Source organism: Chiloscyllium punctatum, chromosome 12 (assembly GCF_047496795.1).
Source record: "Chiloscyllium punctatum isolate Juve2018m chromosome 12, sChiPun1.3, whole genome shotgun sequence".
Taxonomy (NCBI): domain Eukaryota; kingdom Metazoa; phylum Chordata; class Chondrichthyes; order Orectolobiformes; family Hemiscylliidae; genus Chiloscyllium; species Chiloscyllium punctatum.
This window is the reverse complement of record NC_092750.1, coordinates 5,845,186-5,865,623: the sequence shown is the minus strand read 5'-3', so window position 1 is coordinate 5,865,623 and position 20,438 is coordinate 5,845,186.

Here is a 20,438-nt window from a genome sequence, read left to right as displayed (position 1 = left end):
GGTGTGCGGGGAGTATAGTCCCGGTGTGCGGGGGGTATAGTCCCAGTGTGCGGGGGGGTATAGTCCCTGTGTGCGGGGGGGTATAGTCCCGGTGTGCGGGGGTATAGTCCCAGTGTGCGGGGGGTATAGTCCCGGTGTGCGGGGGGTATAGTCCCGGTGTGCGGGGGTATAGTCCCGGTGTGCGGGGGGTATAGTCCCAGTGTGCGGGGGGTATAGTCCCTGTGTGCGGGGGGTACAGTCCCGGTGTGCGGGGGGTACAGTCCCGGTGTGCGGGGGGTACAGTCCCGGTGTGCGGGGGGTATAGTCCCTGTGTGCGGGGGGTACAGTCCCGGTGTGCGGGGGGTATAGTCCCGGTGTGCGGGGGGTATAGTCCCAATGTGCGGGGGGTATAATCCCAGTGCATAGCCCTTTCGTCAGGTGAAGTGAGAGGGAAGCACACAGACACCGGAATTTACAGGCAGGGAGATCAAACGATCGTACAGATGGTGTGAGTGGAGTCAGATAATAAATCTCTGTGGGTGACCAAGAGGGTCAGACAGTGTGAGTAAAGTGTTAACAGCTGAATAACAAGTGAAGGGATGACCTATAATCTATTTAAATGAGGCAGAGAGAGACGGATAACCTCATGATGCCACATTTCTCCAGCTTCCACTCAAAACTTGTTAAAGAAGCCATCCCCTATGGATCATCCCTGCACATCCACATGATCTGCTCAAACAAGGAGAAATACAACGGACACCTCAGGATTTTGAAGGTCCCTCCTCATAAGAATGGGATTCAATGCTCAACTCATCGATCACCAGCTCCGATGTGACACAGCTCAACGGTCACCTTGGCACTATGTCACGCTACGGCTTTTGCCCGAAACGTCGACTTGCTGCTCGTTGGATGCTGCCTGAACTGCTGTGCTCTTCCAGCACGACTAATCCAGTATTTGCTTTCCAGCATCTGCAGTCATTGTTTTTACCTCAGACACAAGATGTGACCAATGGAATATCATTCATTCTCCAGTACTTCCTGCAGTGGAGAGACTACACCATGTTCTTTGCAGCCTTCAACATGCGATTGATGATGATGAGCATCTCACCAAGATCTTCCCTATACCTCCACTTCTCGCCCTCAAACAACCACCAAACCTTAAACAGACTACTGTTCGCAGCAAACTATCCAGCCATCAGGACAACATCGACCACCACACCATGTGACTCGGCCAACGTCGTCTATCTCATACGCTGCAGGCAAAAGGCCCCGAGGCATGGTACATTGGCGAGACCAAGCAGACGCTACGACAACAGGTGAATGGACACCGCACGACAATCGCCAGACAGGAATGTTCTCTCCCAGTGGGGGAACACTTCAGCAGTCAGACATCTTCAACCTCTGATCTTCGGGTAAGTGTTCTCCAAGCCAGCCTTTGAGATACATGACACAGAGTCGCCGAGCAGAAACTGATAGCCAAGTTCCATCCCCATGAAGACGGGCTCAACGGTCACCTTGGCACTATGTCATGCTACGGGTGGCCCCACCGTACTGTCTGTATCTGTAAAATCTTCCTCACTGTTGGATTTTGATACCATCACCATGATAAGTTCTCGTCTCTCTACCTTAATTAGTTTGTACAGTTTATGAATTATTTATTACTTTGGTTAGTGTAATTGCCTTCCTGAAGTCTATAGGTTATAGAATGCTCCCTATGGAATGGGAGATAGCAAATATCACTGCACTATTTAAGGAAAGAGTAAGAGAAAATAAGGTACTACTGACTTGTTAACCTTCCCTCAGTGGTAGAGAAAATGCTAGAATTTCTTGTAAAGGCTAAATTAACATCTGGTTGATAGTGATCTGATTGGGCATTGTCATTATGGATGTATGAGTGGGAAATTGTGATTGACAAATTTGATGGACTTTTTTTAAAGATGTTACCAACAAAATTGAGAAAACAGAGCCCACGCACATTGTAGACTTTGACCTTGAGAAGGTTTTTGATAAAGATATCACTGGTGGCTCCCACCCATTCACCACCATCAACATCCACTCCCTCCACCACCGACACTCAGTAGCAGCAGTGTGTACTATCTACAAGATGTTCTGCATAAATTTACCAAAGATCCTCAGACAGCACCTTCCAAACCCACGAGCACATCCATCTAGACGGGCAAGGGCAGCAGACACATGGGAACACCACCTCCTCCAAGCTACTCCCCATCCTGACTTGGAAATATCTTGCTGTTCCTTCAGTGTCACTGGGTCAGAAACCTGGAATTCCCTCCCTAAGGGTATTGTCAGTCTACCTACAGTACATGGAGCAGTTCAAGAAGGCAGCTCATGTGTAGTGGGGTGTGCAGAGCCAGCATTTATTGCCCGTCACGAATTGCCCAGAGGGCAGATAAGTATCAACCACATTGCTGTGGGTCTGGAGTCAGATGTAGGCCAGACCGGGTAAGGACAGCAGATTTCCTTGCCTTATGGACGTCAATCAGGATTAAGGCTATTCTTTCTAGGAACAATAAACCTCAACCTTGGGTCTCTTATATGCCCTGGATCAAGTCTTCCTTCGTGGGTGTGTGTCCCTCTGAGGTCTGAGTATGGCGGCACCCTCTGGAAACACAAGTTGATCATAGAGTCTCTACAATGTGGAAACAGGCCCTTCGGCCTAACAAGTCCACAGTGACCCTCCGATGATTAACCCACTAGACCCTTTGCCCTACCCACTGATGCCGCAGTTGGCATGCCAACTCTAAACACAATGTGTGGAATCCTGGAGGGATATCTATGGCTCAGCCTTAATGATTTTTAACAGAGATCCTGGTGTTGGACACATTAGTGGACCATCATCAAGAGACAGCATTAACAAGAGTGACACCGCTGCCATGTAATTGGCTGCTGAGTGATCACAGTCTGCTCCCTCCCCCTATTAGAGAAATCCCATTATCATTTGGGATGGCTTCAGCGTTCTGGCTCCTAGTCGCTGTAACCTCACTGCGACACCTCTTCCAAGGATGCCCACCTTGAAGAAGTCCTTCTCCTCCTCTCTCAACAAGGATCTCTCTCTCTCTCTCTCTCTCATTTCACAACCCCCACCCCCTTCAGCTACCTCCTGAAGCAGACCCAATACCACAGTTACTTCTCCTTCCTCAGCACCTGCCCAAGTGTCCTACCTGTCTATCTTCCTTCCCACCTATCCGTTCCACTCTCCCTTCGGACCTATCACCATCACCCCCCACCTATCGCCTTCCCAGCTCCATTCCCCCCACCTCCCCCCCAACCCTCCAATTACCTCTCAGACCCCTTGCCCACTCTCACAACCACATTCCTTAAACATGCAGGTTGAGTCTGTGATTAAGAAAGCAAATGCAATGTTGTCTCTTATCTCAAGAGGGTTGGAATATAAAAGCAGAGATGTACTACTAAGACTTTATAAAGCTCTGGTTAGGCCCTATTTGGAGTACTGTGTCCAGTTTTGGTCCCCACACCTCAGGAAGGACATACTGGCACTGGAACGTGTCCAGCGGAGATTCACACGGATGATCCCTGGAATGACAGGTCTAGCATATGAGGAACGGCTGAGGATACTGGGATTGTATTCGTTGGAGTTTAGAAGATTAAGGGGAGATCTAATAGAGACGTACAAAATAATACATGGCTTGGAAAAGGTGGATGCTAGGAAATTGTTTCTGTTAGGCGAGGAGACTAGGACCCGTGGACACAGCCTTAGAATTAGAGGGGGTCATTTCAGAACAGAAATGCGGAGACATTTCTTCAGCCAGAGAGTGGTGGGCCTGTGGAATTCATTGCCGCAGAGTGCAGTGGAGGCTGGGACGCTAAATGTCTTCAAGGCAGAAATTGATAGGTTCTTGTTGTCTCGGGGAATTAAGGGCTATGGGGAGAATGCTGGTAAGTGGAGCTGAAATGCGCATCAGCCATGATTGAATGGCGGAGTGGACTCGATGGGCCGAATGGCCTTACTTCCACTCCTATGTCTTATGGTCTTATGAAGGGCTTGTGCCCAAAACATCTCCTGTTCCTCAAATGCTGCCTGACCAGCTGTGCATTTCCAACACCACACTTTTCGACTCTGCTCTCTCTCAGTGAAAGCCTGGTAGGTTTTTCCTGGGTGTCTTGAAGGAGGATTGTGAGGCAGAGTGTGGGAGAGAGAGCAGTCCAGAGTCCATTCAAGGTCATCAATGATGGATGGTTCTAGAGGCCAGACCTAGAGGAGCAGTAAGACCCTGGACATTGTGAGGTCGTGGGAGATTGCAGAGTGAGAGTACAGCGAGGTCAAGAGGGATTTTAAAATCAAGACATTCTTTAACTGAGAGCTAATGACATATGAGGAGGCTTGTCATATGGGGGAATGTTTGTGGTCTTTGGGTCTGTACTCAATGGAGTTTAAAAGGATGAAGGGGAGGATCTGATTGAAACTTCCAGAATATGGAGAGGCCTGGTCAGAGTGGATGTGCAGAAGATGTTTCCATTAGTCCCAAGACTCCAACTCGGCAACACCCTCCTGACCTGTCCATCACCTTTCCCATCTATCTGCTCCACTCTCCTCTCCGACCTATCACCTTCTCCCTCATCTTCATCTCTCCATTCCATTCTCAGCTACCTTCCCCCCAGTCACAGCCCCAACCCATTTTTCTCTTAGCTTAACCCCCCCTGCCCCGGCCCACGAGCCTCATTCCTGATGAAGGGCTTATGCCCGAAACATCGATTCTCCTTCTTCTCGGATGCTGCCTGACCTGCTGAGCTTTTCCAGCACCACACTCTCAGCTGAAAAATATATCAGCCATGATTAACTGGTGGAGCAAACTTGGCCTAATGGCCTAATTATGTTCCTACATCTTATGGTCAGTCAGCGAGCACAGGGGGTGGGTACAGGGTTGGCAAGAGGGAAGTGTGCCCTCGTAGAAGTTAACACATGGGCAGCAAGGTCTTTGATAAAGACAGGCACTATCACAATGCCACAGACCATAATGAAAGTACGGTGTGTTGTTGACTTTGTGATAAATATTAGGCCCAGGGAACACTGAGGAGAACACCCCCCTGCTCTTCCTACAGAAGAGGAACTGCTGGTCATGCAGTGATAGAGTCATACAGCATGGAAACAGACCTTTCGGTCCAACCAACCAGTCCATGCTGAACGTAATCCCAAACTGAACTAGTCCCACCTGCCTGCTCCTGGCCCATATCCCTCCAAACCTTTTTCCATTCAAGTATCTATCCAAGTGTCTTTTAAACATTGTAATCCACATCCACCACTTCCTCAGGAAGTTCATTCCACCCACACACCACCTTCGGTGGAAAACATTTGTCTCTCATGTTGTTTTTAAATCTTTCTCCTCTCACCTTAAAAATGTTCCCCCTAGTCTTGAAGTCCCCCATCCAAGGGAAGAGTCAACTACCAATAAGTGCTAGTGATGAAATCCCATCAGAGTTCAGTGCCATCTGTACAAGGTGGGATGTTGAACCTTACAGTGGGACTGGTTATTAAACAAAGGGAGGTCAGTGTCACTGGCTGGGCCAGAGGACAGTTCCAAGTCATCGATGTGACTTATACATGGGCCAGACCAGGTCAGATGGGCATTCCCTTCCATAAAGAGCATAATTGAAGAAATTATTTGTTTGTAAAAATAATTGACAATGATTCATGCTTACCGCTAAACTCTTAATTCCAGATTTTTAATTGAATTCAAATTCCACCACCTGCTGTGGCAGGATTTGAACTCAGAGCCTCAGGGTTAATCATCTAGTGATAATGCCATTGCCTCCTCCTAGGCCTGTGTGACTGGGTGTGATCTCTGGGGATAGGCTACTGTCCCTTTAAAGGGACTTTCCTGTGTGCTCTTTAGGATCCCTTTAATGGTTTGTGTTACACTGCAGAAAAGGCTTGTCAAAAGTTGGTATAACTTTTCATTAATGAGCGGTTGGACACCACAATCATTGCTTCTCAGTTTCCATTCACTGTCAAAAGTGAACTCGAAAGACAGGATGAAGGATGTGACTTTTATTAAACGCCATGTAATCTGACAGAGACTAATTGTCTCGATTGACAGTGTGTCCTATCACGTTACTGAGATGGTATCAAACAGACGTGGATGAATTGAGCTTGGATCAAAAAATGAACCAACCCATTACTGCAGGGCCCCCACACCCTGAGGCCAGTAAAGTTTAGGAAAGTAGAAATCAGAGTAGGCCATTCAGCCCCTCAAGCCTGTTCCACCAATCAATCAGACCACAGCTAATCTGTGGTTTAATATGCTCAGGTCCCACATCCCTCAAATCCTTACTGGACCAAAACATATCCAACTTAGGCTCGAAACTTTCAAATGAACTGCAGGTTTTTTTGATGGTCGGAGAGTCACAGGTTGTGCCATCTCTGTGAGGGGGAGGGTTTTCTGACAGTCTGACCTGAATTAGAATGCTCTGCTCCCTCCTTGATCTGCCCTGGCCACAGGAAATTGTTCCTTTGTGCAGTAGCGTAAGGGGTTAATTATAACGTTTCTCTTGTAATATCCACTGAGCATGTGCAAAAGGAGGTCACATGGAACTCGAGTGTGTGGGCTTTCAGGTGATGTCCTTCCCCTACTATACCTTGTCTTTAGTCAAGATTAGAGTGGTGCTGGAAAAGCACAGCAGGTCAGGCAGCATCCGAGGAGCAGGAAAATCGACGTTTTGGGCCAAAGCCCTTTGTCAGGAATAAGGGCTCATTCCAGCACCTCTCTAATCTTGACTCTGGTCTCCAGCATCTGCAGTCCTCACTTTCGCCTATCCCTTGTCTTTAGTCAGCTGTAATGAAGTGTCTCACTGTCGACTCACAGACCTCATTGGAGTCAGGATATCTCCTCATGAGCAACATTTAAAATCAATTTTTAACAGCTCAGCCCAATCACCTTTCTGTCTCCTGTACTTGAAGAGATAGAAGCTTTTACTCACTATTGTTGTGATTTAACATTTTAATCTCCAGCCCACTGAATCCTGTTTGGTGAAGATGCACTGAGGGTGTGGACAAAAGTCTGACAAAGTCGCATCATCGCTGTTAGGAGGAGTCATCCCTACAACCATTCCACCCCCTACACCATCTGTCCTTACTTATCGAGGTAAAAGTTGCCTGATTGTTACCAAATTAGGAAGGTCTCTGTGCTAAAAGCTTCCGTCCATGGGGATTGCATTGAGACCCTTGTTTTAACCTAACAGGCATTATAGAAAGAGAGACATAGGAAGGAGACACTTCACAAACTCTGTCTGAACTGGATTTGAACCCAGGTCTCTGAGGTTGAAAGGACATTCTTTTTAAGCTGCTGAATTATTTGGCACCCACCCTTGCCCCCAAAAGTCCCTTGGGACTCAGGCAAAGTATTTCACAAAGCACACAGCTCTGAAAACAATCACAACTTTCAACAATAAAGGGCTGGTCATTTTTAGCTTTCACTGATTCCCAAGTCAGTTTGAAATTGTTAGCCCGAAATATCAGTGGAAAAATCTGCTTCATCAGGTCATAGAATCACACAATGCAGACAGAGGCCATTCAGCCTATCCTGGCTGTGATGGTTGTTTGAAAATAAATATCCAATCCATGCCCTCTCCCTCCATTTCATCCTTTCTCCCTCTGGCTCCTGCTATTTCTTCACTCTTTAAGGTTTTATGATCCTGTCATCTCCAGAATGACTGAGAAACTCATCAAAGACTGACTGCAGGGACACACCACGGCCCTAGGTTCACTCCTCTCCTTCAGCGAAGGAAGCTGCCATCCTTACCTGGTCTGGCCTACATGTGACTCCAGACCCACAGCAATGTGGTTGACTCTTAACTTACCCTCTGGGGCAATTCGGGATGGGCAATAAATGCTGGCCTTGACAGCGATGCCCTCATCCCATGAATGAATAAGGAGAAAAGGTACCTAACACTGTTCAGAAGTCAGTGATCTCATTTGAATAAAGGGAAATGTGGGGTCATGAACTATGGCAGAAGCACAGAGGAACCAAGTATAAATTTTAACGTAGAAAGACTGCAGGAAGTTCTGGAACAGAGTGATTTGGGAATCTTCATCCATGAATCACAAAACAAATTCGCATCCAAGTTCAAGGGGGTAAAAGAGGAGAGAGTACATTGGTCTTTATTTCAAAGAGAATGGAGTACAAACTTAGGGAGGTTTTATTAAAACTTTATCAGGCTCTGTCAGACCACAGCTGGAAAACTGTGGATGGTTCTGGGCCCCATATCTAAGGAAAGGTAGACTGCCACTGGGCCCAGTCCAGAGAAGGTTCACTCAGCTGGCCCTGGGGACAGAGGGACTGTCTGATGAGCAAGTGTTGAGTAAGTTGGGTTTGTACTGATCAAGTTTAGAAGAATGAGAGGCCAACTTATTGAAACATCCCAGGTTCTGAGAGAGAGGGTAGATGTGGAAATGTTATTTCCCCTTGTGGGAGACTCTAGGACTAGAGGACATTATCTCAGAATAAGGGGTCACCCATTTAAGTCAAAGAGTGTGGTGCTGGAAAAGCACAGCATCTGAGGAACAGGAGAATCGACGTTTCAGGCATAAGCCCTTCATCAGGAATGAGGTTGAAGGACTTCTGCCTGAAACATTGATTCTCCTGCTCTTCAGATGCTGTGCTTTTCTAGCATCACACTCTTCAACTCTGATCTCCAGCAACTGCAGCCCTCACTTTCTCCTCACCCATTTAAGCCAGAGATGGAGAGGAGTTTCTTCTGTCGGAGGGGAGTGAATCTGTGGAATTCTTTCCCACGGAGAGCTGTCGAGGCTGGCTCATTGAGTATCTTCAAGGCTGAGACAGACAGATTTTTAATCAGTAAAGGGAATTGAGGGTTATGGGGAAAAGGCAGGGCAGTGGAGTTGGGGATTATCAGATCAGCTGTTAGCTCAGTGAATGTCAGAACAGACTCAATGGGCTGAATGGCCTAATTTTGCTCCGACATCTTATGGTCTAATTTTCCTATTTTGTTATCAATACAATCTGCATTCAAGTAAAGAGCCAATAATTTTGGCTTTTTACGGTTTTTCTCCTGACCCTACTTGCTGCTGGTTTTTCCGAAGTTCGTACACACAGTCCCATCGTTCCCACTCTGAGGGCAAATTGCTGCCTTATCCTGTTGCATGGTAAACTACATTGCCCCACTCTGATTAATTTAAAGTCCTCTCTAAGGCCCGAGTGATTCCAATCACCAGGACATGGGTCAAGTGAAGCCTACCCCAGCAGAACAGCTCCCACCTAGCCCCAGTACTGGTGCCTGTTCCATATTCCACCCAAACCAATCTTTGAGGCACTTAACCTGGTGAATATCTGCCAGTTTGTCCATGACTCAGTTAGTAATCCAGAGATTACTACCTCAGAGAGTTTGCTTTTTAATTTAGCTTCTCGCTGTTCAAAGTCTTTCAACCTCCCTTCCAGCCTAATGTGGTACCAACATTGATAAAGACAACTGGATCTCTGCCTGCCAACTCCATGTTACTGTTCAGCCAGGAGGAGATACCCTTAACCTTGACACTGGGCAAGCAACACAGCCTTTGGCACTCCCACTTATAGTTACAGTGTACAGTAACCACCCCCCTAATGAGACTGCCCCCATAGTCTAACTACTTTCCTATTCCCTTCCCCCTCTTGAATAGCTCCCTGTGCCAAGGTGCTGTGCTTAGTTTGCTCATTGTCCCTGCTGTCCCTGCTCTCAGCTGCATGGTTTGCAAGAAGCTTGTAACCTTTTTACAAAGCTCCTCAATTGTAACTCCCGGGTCCTCCCAGCCTCTGCAATCACACCCTCGTGTCCCTGATCACAGACCCATGTTGAATTCCCCAACCTGAAGGATGTGACTGCCCTTGGGAGGAGAGTGTCAGGGACCTTTCCCCTTCCCTAACGTGTCTGCAGCTCACACTCCAGCTCCTCAACCTGCATGGAAAGCTCCCCTAACTGCAAACACTCCAGACGTATTCACTCTGCATCACATTGGTGTCCAGGATCTTTCACATATTACAGTAGCAACACATCACCCGCCCTGCTAACACTATTGCACTTGATTTAATGCATTTCATTTCACATAGTGGGCTGAAGGACCTGTTCCTGTGCTGCACTGTATCAATTCAAGACTGTATGCTGTGTCCACATCACTGTACTGATCTATTAGAGTCATAGAGATGTACAGCACGGTAACAGACCCTTCGGTCCAACACGTCCATGCCGACCGGATATCCCAACTCAATCTAGTTCCACCTGCCAGCACCCAGCCCATATCCCTCCAAACCCTTCCTATTCATATACCCATCCAAATGCCTCTTAAATGTTGCAATTGTACCAGCCTCCACCACTTCCTCTGGCAGCTCATTCCATACACGCACCATACACATGTGAAAAAAATTCCCCTTAGGTCTATTTTATGTCTTTCCCCTCTCACCCTAAACCTATGCCCTCTAGTTCTGGACTCACCCATCCCAAAGAAAAGACTTTGTCTATTCACCCTTTCCAAGCCCCTCATGATTTTATAAACCTCTATAAGGTCACCCCTTAGCCTCCGACGTTCCAGAGAAAACAGCCCCAGTCTGTTCAACCTCTCCCTATAGCTCAAATCCTCCAACCCTGGCAACATCCTTGTAAATCTTTTCTGAACCCTTTCAAGTTTCACAACATCTTTCTGATAGGAAGGAGACCAGAATTGCACGCAATATTCCAACAGTGGCCTAACCAATGTCCTGTACAGCCACAACGTGACCTCCCAACTCCTGTACTCAATACTCTGACCAATAAAGGAAAGCATACCAAACGCCTTCTTCATTATCCTATTGACCTGCTGACTCTACTTTCAAGGAGCTATGAACCTGCACTCCAAGGTCTCTTTGTTCAGCAACACTCCCTAGGACCTTACCATTAAGTGTATAAGTCCAGCTAAGATCTACTTTCCCAAAATGCATCACCTCACATTTATCTAAATTAAACTCCATCTGCCACCTCTCAGTCCATTGGCCCAATTGATCAAGATCCCACTGTATTATTTTAGAAAAACATCATCACCAGTGTTCAGCAGTAGAGTCAGATACATTAGGGACGTTTAAGCGACTCTTGGATAGGCCCAGGGATGATAGTAAAATGAAAGGTATGTTGGTTAGTTTGATCTTAGAGTAGGATAAAAGGTCAGCACAACATTGAGGGTCAAAGCGCCTGTACTGTTCTATGGTCTACATTCTAGTATCAATCTGATACTTAAGCAGTTAAGGAATCGGGACTGTGCAGATAGAGGCCATTTGGCCCATCGAGTCTGCAATGATCTTCTGAAGAGCATCTTACCCAGACCCCTACCCTATCCATGCAACCCCACATTTACCGTGGCCAATCCACCTAACCTCCACACCTTTGTTCTGAGGAATGGTCACTTGACCTGAAACGTTAACTCTGATTTCTCTCCTCAGATGCTGCCAGACCTGCTGAGTTTTTCCCAGCAATTTCTGTTTTTCCTTTCTGCATATCTTTGGACTGTGGAAAGAAACTGGAGAATCCAGCAGAAACCCACGCAGACGCGGGGAGAATGTGCAAACTCCACACAGACAGTCGGCCAAGACTGGATTCGAACCTGGGTCCCTGATGCCATGTGACAGTAGTGTTGCTCCCCTTGCTAAGCTGCTCCAGTAAAACACAACACTGGCATCCACCTGACAATGTGGAAAATTGCCCAGCTATGTCCTGTACATAAAAAGCAGGACAAATCCAACCTGGCCAATTACTGCCCCATCATTCTACTCTCCATCATCAGTACAGTGATGTTCGGTGTCACCAACAGTGCTATCAAGCAGCACCTGCTCAGCAATAACCTGCTCAGTGACGCCCAGTTTGGGATCCCCCAGGGTCACTCAGCTCCTGACCTCATTACAGCCTTGGTTCAAACATGGACAAAGGAGCTAGATTCCTGAGGGGTGGTTGGCTGTTAACTGCCCTCTTGGCTATAAATGTTGGGCTTAGCCAATGAATGAGGAAACAAACTGACGTTCCTGGTTTGAGGGTGTCATCTGGAGGCTATAGTCAATGGGTTAGGAGTAAAGAATGGGAGCAGGAATTGAAATGCTGCTCCAGCCTGTTGTTTCTTTAGTCCAGTGGAGACTTCAATCTTCATCTTGAGTTTCTGAACAGCTCATCACTGTCGGTTTTGCTTGTGGATGGAGACCGAGTGAGAAGAAAAGGTAATGGTATTGTCAGTGCTGCTGGAACAGCCACGTTGTGTCCGTCAAAAAAATGTCTTAAATCTTTCAAGGAACCCTCCAGTTTCTGTAGATTCCAACTGCAGATATAAATCGCCAACCAGAAAATAAAACCTCCCAGTGAGGCATGTTCATCTCTTAAAGATCCAAGCCCTGCCTGTGCCCCTCATTGAGTCTACTTTTAAAACACACATCTACTTGTCTCCTGGTCTATAACTAGTCCCAGATGTATTTAATGTAAAAGGGTTTGGATTAATTTTACAGCAAAGAGACAGGTCTGTTCACCCCTGCTGTGCAAGTCAATGTTTGTCCTTAACATGGACGCTGAGTTTCAGGGGTGAGGTGAGGGTGACAGCTCTTGACATTAAGGGCACATTCAACCGAATATGGCATCAAGGAGCCCTGGCAAAACTGGAATCAATGAGAATCAGTGGGCAAACTCTCCACTGGTTGCAGTCATACCTGACACATAGCAAGATGGTTGTTGGAGGTCAGTCATCTCAGCTCCGGGACATCTCTGCAGGAGTTCCTCAGCGTAGTGTCCCAAACCCAACCATCTGTAGCTGCTTCATCAATTACCTTCCCTCTGTCATAAGGTCAGAAATGGGGATGTTCACTGATGATTGCACAATGTTTAGCACCATTTGCGACTCCTCAGACACTGAAGCCTTCCTGTGACTGTGAGAAGTGTAGATGGATTCAATGGATGGGAGGCTGGTTTGTGTGATAGTCTGGGCTGTGTTCACATTTGGATACAGAACTGGCTCAGAGGTAGAAGACAGAGGGTGGTGGTGGAGGGTTGTTTTTCAGACTGGAGGCCTGTGACCAGTGGAGTGCCACAAGGATCAGTGCTGGGCCCTCTACTTTTTGTCATTTACATAAATGATTTGGATGCGAGCATAAGAGGTACAGTTAGTAAGTTTGCAGATGACACCAAAATTGGAGGTGTAGTGGACAGCGAATAGGGTTACCTCAGATTACAACAGGATCTGGACCAGATGGGCCAATGGGCTGAGAAATGGCAGATGGAGTTTAATTCAGATAAATGTGAGGTGCTGCATTTTGAGAAAGCAAATCTTAGCAGAACTTATATACTTAATGGTAAGTTCCTAGGGAGTGTTGCTGAACAAAGAGACCTTGGAGTGCAGGTTCATAGCTCCTTGAAAGTGGAGTCGCAGGTAGATAGGATAGTGAAGAAGGCGTTTGGTATGCTTCCCTTTATTGGTCGGAGTATTGAGTACAGGAGTTTGGAGGTTATGTTGCGGCTGTACAGGATATTGGTTAGGCCACTGTTGGAATATTGCATGCAATTCTGGTCTCCTTCCTATCAGAAAGATGTTGTGAAACTTGAAAGGGTTCAGAAAAGATTTACAAGGATGTTGCCAGGGTTGGTGGATTTGAGCCACAGGGAGAGGCTGAACAGGCTGGGGCTGTTTTCCAAGGAGTGTCGGAGGCTGAGGGGTGACCTTATAGAGGTTTACAAATTATGAGGGGCATGGTATGATAAATAGACATAAATACATCAGTCCTGCTGTCCCAGGAATCAGTCTGGTTCAGAAAGGATTTACAAAGATGTTGCCAGGGTTGGAGGATTTGAGCTATAGTTGAATAAGGTAGGGCTGTTTTCCCTAGAGCGTCGGAGGCTGAAGGGGTGATCTTATAGAGATTTATATAATCATGAGGGGCATGGATAGGATAAATAGACAAGGTCATTTCCCTGGGGTCGGGGAGTCCAGAACTAGAGAGCATAGGTTTAGGGTGAGAGGGGAAAGATATAAAAGAGACCTAAGGGGCAACATTTTCACACAGAGGGTGGTACGTGTATGGAATGAGCTGCCAGAGGAAGTAGTGGAGGCTGGTAAATTGCAACATTTAAGAGGCATTTGGATGGGTATATGAATAGGAAGGGTTTGGAGGGATATGGGCCGGGTGCTGGCAAGTGGGACTAGATGGGGTTGGGATATCTGATCGGCATGGACAGGTTAGACTGAAGGGTCTGTTTCCATGCTGTACATCTCTATGACTCTATAACTCTCTGTAGTTTCTTATGGTCCTTGTCAGAGCAGTTGCTGTAACAAACTGCTGTATCCAGATAGGATTCTTTCTAAGGTCCATCTGTCCAAGTTGGTAAGGGGCTTTATGGACATGCCCCAGATTTCCCGAGCCTCCTGAGGAGGGAGGTGCTGTTGTGCCTTCTTGACCATCGCCTCAACGAGTTCTGGACTCCCCCATTCCAGGGCAATGACCTTGTCTATTTATCCTATCCATGCCCCTCATGATTATATAAATCTCTATAAGATCACCCCTCAGCCTCCGACGCTCTAGGGAAAACAGCCCTACCTTATTCAACTATAGCTCAAATCCTCCAACCCTGGCAACATCTTTGTAAATCCTTTCTGAACCAGACTGATTCCTGGGACAGCAGGACTGATGTATGAGCAGGGATTAGATCAGTTAGGATGACATCCAGTGGGGCTCAGAAGAATGAGGGGGAATCTGATAGAAATCTGGAAAAATCACACAACACCAGGTTATAGTCCAACAGGTTTATTTGGAAGCACTAGCTTTCAGAGCACTGCTCCTTCACCAGGTGGTTGTGGAGTGTAAGATCATAGGACACAGAATTTATAGCAAAAGTTTACAGTGTGATGTAACTGAAGTTATATATTGAAAAAGACCTGGATTGTTTGTTAAGTCTTACATCTTTTAGAATGACCATGTTGGTTTCAGTTCTTTCATATGTAAATCGCAGAACTTTTTTAAAAAGTTACATTCTCAGGTGACTTTAACAATTGGTGTCATGTCGGCCCAGATAAGGTATTGAAGGTATTAGCTGTTCTGTGTGAGGCTGTCTGTGCCCCAATGGTCAGACTGATTCTAATCTAAAAAATGGATTTACAGAATCTTACATGGATTTTTGAACAAAATAAAATGTAATTCTGCAAGTACAAATTCACCCCACAAAAGTATATGTGTGTGTGTACATGTGGGGGTGTGTGTTGAGGGGGGGGGGAGCATGGTTATGAGTGTCTGTGAGAGAATGTGTGTATGTATAAAAGCAAATTACTGCAGATGCTGGAATTTGAAACCAAGAGAGAAAATGTTGGGGACAATCTCAGCAGGTCTGGCAGCATCTGTAAGGAGAGAAAAAGGTCAATAAAGGGGGAAATAGGGAGGTATTTATACTACAGCTTTGACAAAGGGTCAGTTAAGACTCGAAACGTCAGCTCTTTTCTTCAGGTCTTTATACTAGGCTGAGAGAAGGTGAGTCATGGCTCCAGAAACAAAGGTAGCAATAAAGAGGTGATAATGACAGTGCTTGGAGAGATTATAGGGAGATTAGGAGCTGTGAATGACCAAGGTTGAAGGCACTGCTATGTGACAAAATATGTGGGGGATGGGTGAAACAGAGGCAAAATGGGAAACAGGGGAGAAGGGTAGCAAAGGGGGAAGAGGAGAGGAAAAAAGGTGATAAGAGAGTGGGGAGCGAGAGAAAGGGAGACAATCAAGAAATAAGAAGTACAGAGCAGTGCAAAAAAATTTTAAAAAGGGAAATAAAATAAATGAAATAAAATTACGTAGCAGAATGAAAACTGAGGAGTTGAGATGGGATAATGTAGTGTGCATGTATATGTGTGTGAGTGTGAGTGCAGAGGTGTATAAGTCTGTGAGAGGGTGCAAGTGTGCATGTGCGTTTGACAAACAATCCAGGTCTTTTTCAATATATAATTTCAGTTACATCACACTGTAAACTTTTGCTATAAATTCCATGTCTTATGATGCTATACTCCGCAATCACCTGATGAAGGAGCAGTGCTCAGAAAGCTATTGCTTCCAAATAAATTTTGGACTAAAACCTGGTGTTGTGTGATTTTTAACTTTGTACACCCCAGTCCAACACCGGCATCTCCAAATCATGTAAAATTCCAACAGGGGCTAGACAGGGTAAACACAGCAAGGACGTTCCTGATGACCAAGGAGTCTACAATCAGGGGTCACGGTCCAAGGATATTGGATAGACCATTGGAACTGAGATGAGGAGAAATGTCTTCATTTACCATTCTCTGAGAAAAAGAACAAGAAATGACATCACCATAGGAAATGACATCATCAACCCAAGAAAACCTAAACACATAAAAAGAAAGCAGGTTACTGTACAAGTGCTTCACCGGAAGCTCACTGATGACATTACTATGTATGGTGACGAAATGTCTGAAAACGAACCTTCCAGCTCAGTGAGCAAACCTACATCCAGAAATGCCTTCGCCCAGAGAGTGGGGAACCTGTGGAATTCTCTGCCACAGAAAGTGGTTAAGGCCAAAATATTGAATGTTTTCCAGAAGGAGTTGGATATTGTTCTTAGGGCTAAAGGATCAATGGGTCTGGAGAGAAAGTGGGAACAGGGACTGAGTTGTATGATGGAGTAGGCTCGAAGGGCTGAATGGACTCCTCCTGTTCCTATTTTCGATGTTTCACAATTTTAGGACGCCCCAGTTCTGTTCCACACCGGTGCAGTACCTTGACAATGTGTGACCCTTGTGTAAGGTGAGAAAGAGGCTGATTTCTGACAGCGAGATCTCCAGGCCTTGCCTGCACTCTCAGGCAGACAGAGAGGACGACCTCCACACCATATTGCTGGATTGTTTATTTTCCTGCTGGGAATCTTACATCACAGCCGTCAACTTTCTACAAAAGACTCACAATCAACTGCAAAACACTTGTGGTATTTTGGGACGGTGTAAAACGGCATGACTTCCTGTCTTTCCCAAGGCCCTGTGTCTTTGTCTTATTCACTCACAGAATAAGGGTGTCACTGGCTGAGCCAACATTTCTCACCCAAAGCGGAGAGAGTCAGAGTCGAAGAGTGTGGTGCTGGAAAAGCAAAGCCAGTCAGGCAGCATCTGAGGAGCAGGAGCGTTGATGTTTTGGGCATAAACCCTTATGCTTGAAATGTCCATTCTCCTGCTCCTCGGATGCTGCCCGACCGGCTGTGTTTTTCCAGCACCACACTCTTCGACTCTGATCTCCAGCATCTACAGTCCTCACTGCCTCCTAGCAGAGATAGTCACCCACATTGCTGTGGGTCTGGAGTCACATGTAGGCTAGACCAGGGGAGGTTGGCAGATTTCCTTCCCTAAAGGATGTTAATGACCCAGATGGGTTTTTCCTGACAATCAACAATGGATTAATGATCGTCATTAGACACTTAATGAAAGATTTTTTGTTATTGAATTCAAATTCAGGTTTCAAACCCAGAACTTTACCTGGGTCTCTGGATTAACAAGGAACAAAGAACATTTACAGCCCAGGAAAGGCCCTTCGGCCTCCAAGCCTGAGCTGATAACAGCCCAGCGATAATATCACTATGCCATTGCCTCCCCAAGGCACTACTGTTATAGACCAGGCCAGAACCCCCTCGAAACATTTCAAGAAGGAAGCCTAGATCGTAACTTTGCTCGTTGTTTTAAGTAGGTGTAAAGTGGGTATTCCAGGAATGATGCAGCTGACCCAACCACTCGGTCTTAAACAAAACAGAATTTATTTACAGACTCCTAGATCAAACACAAACAAAAGAGAACAGGATATTTTTTAGATTACATTACAGTGTGGAAACAGGCCCTTCAGCCCAACAAGTCCACACCGACCCACCGAAGTGCAACCTACCCATACCCCTACACTTACCCCTTACCTAACACCATGGGCAATTTAGCATGGCCAATTCACCTGACCTGCACATCTTTGGACTGTGGGAGGAAACCGGAGCACCCAGAGGAAACCCACACAGACACGGGGAGAATGTGCAAACTCCACACGGTCAATCGCCTGAGGCGGGAATTGAACCCGGGTCTCTGGCGCTGTGAGGCAGCAGCGCTAACCACCGTGCCAACGTGCTGCCCAAATATAGAATAACTTAACCCAGTCATCTCGATCACATCTTAATGTTGCTGTTCCAAATATTTGCAACATTCCCCATAAGCACCCTCTTGGCAAAAAACAGGTAAAATCAAACACAGGTTCTTACAGGAGAGAGAGAGTGCAGACAAAGTCAGCCAAGAATTTTGTTTATCCCCAGTATCTTTCTTTGATCAGCAGCTTCAAAAGACTGTATTAGTGGTGCTGGAAGAGCACAGCAGTTCAGGCAGCATCCAACGAGCAGCTTCAAAAGACTGCCTGTCCTGGGAGTGTTTGATGGGGGGACAGTGTAGAGGTAGCTTTACTCTAACTCTGTGCTGTCCCTGTCCTCAAAGAATGTTTGGATAGAGTCATTCTACAGCACAGAGACAGGCCCTATGGCCCAAACTAGTCCATGCCAACCAAGATTGTCCATCCACACTAACCCATTACCCTGCACTTGGCCCACATCCTTCTAATCCTTTCCTATCCATGTGTTTATCCAAATGTCTTTTAAATGTTGTTAATATACCTGCCTCAAACCCTTCCCCATTGGCAGCTCATTCCATATGTGTATCACTTTCTGTGTAAAAACGTTGCCCCTCAGGTTCCTTTTTATTCATTTCCCTCAAATCTTAAACTGATGCCCTCCAGTCCTCGATTCCCCAACGCTGGGAAACAGACTGAGTGCATTCACCCTATCCATGCCTATAAGATTCCCCCCCACCCCATCTCCCATGCTGTAAAGACAATCGGGGACAGTGTAAAAAGAGTTTTATTGTGTGTGTGATCCCAGACTGTACCTGATTAAGGGAGATGAGTACATTCAGGGAGAAAGTGGCTGCACTACACTCTCAACTAGACCCTTTAAGACAATGTGAACATCTCTAACATGTTGTGTCAATCATGTTTATTGTTGAACAGACTTGCCCCCCCCCCCAAGTGCAGGGGCCAGTGTATAACAGTGTATAATTGGTGGTTTGTTCACACATGATGTCTGTGTCTGATTGGGTGCCATTCAGTGCACCCCATTTATCCTGCAGCTATTGCAAGCTGCATTTTAATGAACTGCCCTTATTCTAAAGGCAGACCCTGCTTCTTGCCTTCAAACACTGGGATCCTGTCAGGTATCCTGAAGACAAACATAACCAGGTCAGTCTCATTTTCCCAGTATCACGTTTGTCAGTAATAATTTCGGAGTGTTTTCCCTCAGTCTGGTCCAATATCGTGCTCTCTGGAGGAAAACAAATTCGATTGAAAAGTCCCAGATTTCGCAGAACAAAACAACATTTTTTTCCCTCTGCACTTGCAGCCTTCCCACAGGCTTTTGAGTAAAAGATCGGTAATACTCAGGGTTCCTCCCCAGCACAGCTTCCTCAACAGGGCATCTGCAGAGATGCATCGACAAGAACGCAACTCTTGAACCAATCAGACTGAAGAGCCTTCATTGAGACTCACAGGACCGTTCAAACTCAATGTAAACCGATGTGCTGAAAATGAAATAGAGGGAGAGAGCGGAGAAAAGGTGGGATGAAGAGGGAGAGAAAGAAAAAGCGATAAAGGTTTAAATTTTGACATTTTAAAAAATTGTGCACAATAATTGAAGAACTGATTTCTGAAGGCAATAGAGTGACCTTTTCTGGGTTAGAGAGGGGGAGTTGGCAGTAACTAAGACTTAAAAAGGTGATAAAATTCACTTGATCACACCCTTTTCTGTGTGGTTTATTGGGAATTCTCATGGGTATATGTTACAACTTTGCCCTCGCTCTCAGAGGTTAAGACTCTTGCTAAGGGACTGCACCACATTGTTCTAAGAAATAGAACCAATCACACTCCTTGCCTGATATCAACCGAGAGAACCTTCTCTGGAGTATCTTAATGCCATTATATCTTTCTTTAGGTCAGGAAAGATAACAATAAAATGGAAATGTAAATAATTCTCAGTATATTGGGAATAACTTCCTTGGTCTTCTTCAATAAATCATACCGTGGGATATCTCAAAGCCATCATGGAGGCAGAAACATCGTCAAATTTAACACTGGTTGGGCTGAAGGGCCTGTCTCCACACTGTAAGGAATCTAAATCTAATCTAATCTCACCAAAAGAGGTCTGCATTGAACAGAAAGGGTTAGATCGATATGGGCCAAATCTGGCAAATGGGGCTAGATTAATATAGTATGTCTGGTTGGCATGGACGAGTTGGACCGAAGGGTCTGTTTCCGTGCTGTACATCTCTATGACTCTATAACCTGGCTCCAATAATATGGGATTCAGTTCAGTGAAAAATGCTGAGTTAGCTCTAGTTAGATCAGAGAAGGTGAAATTTGATAGAAGTGTTTAAAATCTGG